The sequence below is a fragment of the Panthera onca genome, chromosome F1, assembly GCF_046562875.1.
Source record: "Panthera onca isolate mPanOnc1 chromosome F1, mPanOnc1 haplotype 2, whole genome shotgun sequence".
Taxonomy (NCBI): Eukaryota; Metazoa; Chordata; class Mammalia; order Carnivora; family Felidae; genus Panthera; species Panthera onca.
This window is the reverse complement of record NC_138355.1, coordinates 36056124-36060643: the sequence shown is the minus strand read 5'-3', so window position 1 is coordinate 36060643 and position 4520 is coordinate 36056124.

Genomic DNA, 4520 nt, shown 5'->3' with positions numbered 1-4520 from the left:
TCTCAGTATCTGATTCCTTGACCATGTTTCCCTGGGGTGGAGAGATAGCAAGGAGGGTGAGCATGCTGGTGAAGGGGCAGGAGCACTGTGGGAAGAGCAGCTCCCTGAAGCCAAGTCAGCGTTTGCTTCACTGTTAGGGACCCTGATGTTCATATTACACGCTTGTAAGTATGCTGAAGATTTGTTTTTGTTTCATGTTAGGGGTGGCAGGAGAGAAACTTTTATACCTTGCATCAGACTTAGCATTTTAAGATCAGAAGATAAATCAACTTCTCAGATGTGAGGGCGATCTGGCCGTGACATCTGTCCCCCGATTGATCGCCAGGGTTGATTCGGCTGATCTGGCTGGCTAGGCGGGTGTCCCCTTCCTCCCTCACTGCTCCATGTGCGTCCCTCCTGAAGCTGTGAGCTCGCTCGGTCGGTCGAAGAGGACGACCTTCCCCGATAGAGGAGGACCGTTCTTCTGTCAAGGGTATACGAGTAGCTGCGTTCCCCTGCTAGAACCTCCAAACAAGCTCTCGAGGTCCATTTGTAGGAGAACGTAGGGTACTCAAGCTTCCAAGACTCCAGACACATCCAAATGAGGCGTTGCACGTGGCAGTCTGTCTTTCTTAAAAAAAAAAAAAAAAAAGATAAATCAACTTCTGAGCTACAGCACACTAACAGCAGATACAGATTAGTTCTAGGGCAGAAAGACTATTTGCCACCTCACACCGGACCAGAGCCTCCTATGACTGATACCTTTCTTTTAACTGTATATATTTTTTAATATTGATTTTATTTTTGAGAGAGAGACAGAGCGCAAGCAGGGGAGGGGCAGAGAGAGAGAGGGAGACACAGAATCCGAAGCAGGCTCCAGGCTCTGAGCTGTCAGCACAGAGCCTGACGTGGGGCTTGAACTCAGGAACCATGAGATCATGACCTGAGCTGCAGTCAGATGCTTAACGGAAGGAGCCATCCAGGCACCCCTCTTCTAACTGTATCTTAATAAAAGAAAGAGAGAGGAAAGAAGCACCAGCTTCCCAGCTGGTAGGAAAAGAGAAAGCAAGCCAAGAATGGCTAATTGGATTTCTAGCTTTACCAAACCTTCCTCTTTATCAACTCAAATCATAGTGAGAAGCTCCAGGTTAGAAAGAGAAAAGGCTGGTTAACACCCATCTGAGTTCTCTTCCTCCAGGGAAAAAGTATAATCTTCTCACGATCAAGGTCCTTATCTTCCTCTTCCTCTTTAGTGTTTGTTGAAAGTATCAAGTCCTGGGCAAATAATAGGTTCTTAATAAATACTTGATTGCTCAAGTAATCAATTCATGAAGTTAGAGCACTGATACTCAAAAGAACAAGTAGCAATTTTGTTCTGTTTCCACCACTCCCACTCCCACCCAGAAGACATTTGAAAATGTCTGGAGACATTTCTGGTTGTCTGGTAGGGGAGGAAGGGCATTACTACTAGCATCTAAGGAAGCTAGGAATGCTGCTAAACATCTTATAATACACAGGTCCCCCTGCCCACTACAAAGAATTCTCTAATCCAAAATGTCAATAGGGCTAAGGTTGAGTAACCCCAGGTTAAAGTAAAGGAAGGAAAAAGGGTTTGCTTAATAGTTTCAGAGTCAAGGTTTTGAGGTGATCTTGAAAGACTATGGTCAAATATAAGTCTCTCTCCCAACACAGGGACAAAAATGGTCCTTGGCCCTATCCTGATTGGCAATTTTATCATCAACCTAAGAGAAGTGACAGAAGGTATCAATTCTATTGCTGATGCAGAGCTGAGACAGTGGAGTCAGGATTCAAAACGGCTCAACAGGTTAGTACCATGCACTGAAGCTAACCAATTGAAACTGAACAGGGAAGAAGAAAGAGTACAGAATTAGTTCCAAAAACCCAGTTTCATGGCCACAGAATTATAAAGGTTTATTCTAGCAGCAGATCATGTGAAAAAGACCTAGGTGTTTCACTAATTGCCAGCTCAATATAAGCCAACAAGGGCCTGCTAAAAAACCTAGCATCTTAGTAGTAGAAGTGGAATGTCAAGCAAAAGGGATGAGGAGGAGGTTTTGTTTTACCTTATAATCTGGCAGGCAGGAAACCAAAGAAGTTAAATAAGATTGCCTGGATACGCTTAGGTTTGCATTCTGACTCCTTCGTTTGCTAGCTCTAAGACCTTGAAAAAGTTACTCATAAATTCCCCGCTTCAGGTTAGTTAAGTTCCTTCCCCATCTATAAAACTGTGGCTTCCTTGTGGGATAATTTTGCTAATTAAATGAGATAATGCATGTAAAGTGCTTATAGCACTACCTGGCATACAGTAAGCTTTCAGCCAATGAAAGTTGTTATATTTCAAGAGACACCGTGACAAACAAAAACGTGCTAAGATCAGAGTGACTTGGGCATATAAGAATCCAGAAACCCTGTCACCTACAGAACAATTGAATAGACCACTAGAGTTACAATACACTAGTGTTGCATAACAATTGCCTCCAAATATCTGAAGTGCTTCCATATTGACCCAATAAAGTCAGTAAAATAGATTTATTTGATGTGGCTTGAAAATGCTGGAATTATCAGATAGAAGTACAAGGAAGCAGATCTTAGGTCATTAAGAAATCAGAATAATTCAAAATATGAGTTTCTTTGTGATGTATAGTAAGTGCCTCATTACTTAAAGCATGCAAGCAGAGATTGGAAATCATCTGTGAGGGGTGGTATAAATTGGAAAGGAGATTTCTGAACTTGGAGGGAGATTAGTCTTATGACCTTTGAGGTCCCAACACACACACCCTCTCTATGTTTCCAGTGTCTGTGTTCTTCCTCTCAGCATGTTGCCAAATATTTTCCTTCTTGCTGGATGAATATTAAAAATAATGAATTTAATTCAAAAAATAAACTATTTCCTAATTAAGTTATCTAACTAATACTTTTGCCTCTTAGGAAACACCCTAATCTAGTGGTTGTATCTAATGGTTCTCAAACTTCGTCATAGTGAAACACTTATTAGTCACGTTGCTCTTTACAAAACACCACAAAACTCCGATCTATTAATATAAGTAAATATGTAATTTTGTGTTGTATCAAATTTCAACTTACACTTGTTCTAGTGAAAACAAATAGTTGCTATCAACTGTGAGAATATTAAAAAGTTGCCACAGGGGCACCTGAGCAGCTCAATTAGTTAAGCGTCTGACTCTTGGTTTCGGCTCAGGTCATGATCTCAGGGTTAGTGGGTTAGTGAGTTTGAGCCCTGAGTCAGGCGCTGCACTGACAGCACAGAGCCTGCTTGGGATTTTCTCTCCTTTCTCACCCTCCCTGCTCTGTCTCTCAAAATAAATGAATAAACTTCAAAAAAAAAAAAAAAAAGTTACAGGGCACCTGGATGGCTCAGGCGGTTAAGCATCCGACTTCCGCTCAGGTCATGATCTCGCAGTCCGTGAGTTCAAGCCCCACATTGGGCTCTCTGCTGACAGCTTTGAGCCTGGATGGAGCCTGCTTCAGATTCTGTGTCTCCCTCTCTCTCTACTCCTTGCCCGCTACGCTCTGTCTCTCTCTCTCTCTCTCTCTCAAAAATAAACATTAGTTTTTTTTTTTAATTGCCACATTCTTAGGACAAGTTTGATTGTTCCTATAATTACAGTATCCATAATCAGTTTTAAATCCATTGGCTCGGGGCGCCTGGGTGGCTCAGTCGGTTAAGCGTCTGACTTCGGCTCAGGTCATGATCTCGCGGTCTGTGAGTTCAAGCCCCATGTTGGGCTCTGTGCTGACTGCTCAGAGCCTGGAGCCTGTTTCACATTCTGTGTCTCCCTCTCTCTCTGACCCTCCCCATTCATGTTCTGTCTCTCTGTGTCTCAAAAATAAATAAACGTTAAAAAAAAATTTAAAAAAATAAAATAAAATAAAAACAGTTTAAAAATAAATAAATAAATAAATAAATAAATAAATAAATAAATAAATCCATTGGCTCAATGAATGATAACTCACCTCAGTTAACACACTTTTACAAAGCTAACCAGTCAGTGATAGTCCCTAACTTCTGAGGGTCAACCAATCAGTAAGTGACTCACCCCATAAATACATTTCAGAATGCCAGGCAGTCAACAAGTAAATATGCTTCTATAGGTGATGTCAGCCCACTTAAGTCTGGGAAAGTACGCCAATCTCTAACTTTCTTGTTTCCCAGAAGGCAACACATGAGCTTACTGGGTTCATTGTGTCCAAACTCTATCTTTCCTTCTATCTGCTGCCAGTTAAGTCAGTTCCAATGACAATCTGAACTCCAGTGGTTTCACTGACTTCTCACCACCTATATGATTTATAACCAAGTAGGTCTTTGTATAAAATCATTAGACCTCAGTGTTTGTACAAAGTAATTCAATATTTTAGTTTACAGGTGTACATGCTAGTAAATTATTATACCTAGGCCTTTGTATAAGGTTATTAGACCTTCGGTTTGGGAGATATACCATTTGATAACTATTTTTGTCATTAAACTGCTTATTCCCCTGCTGCTCACTTTCCCTTTGCTT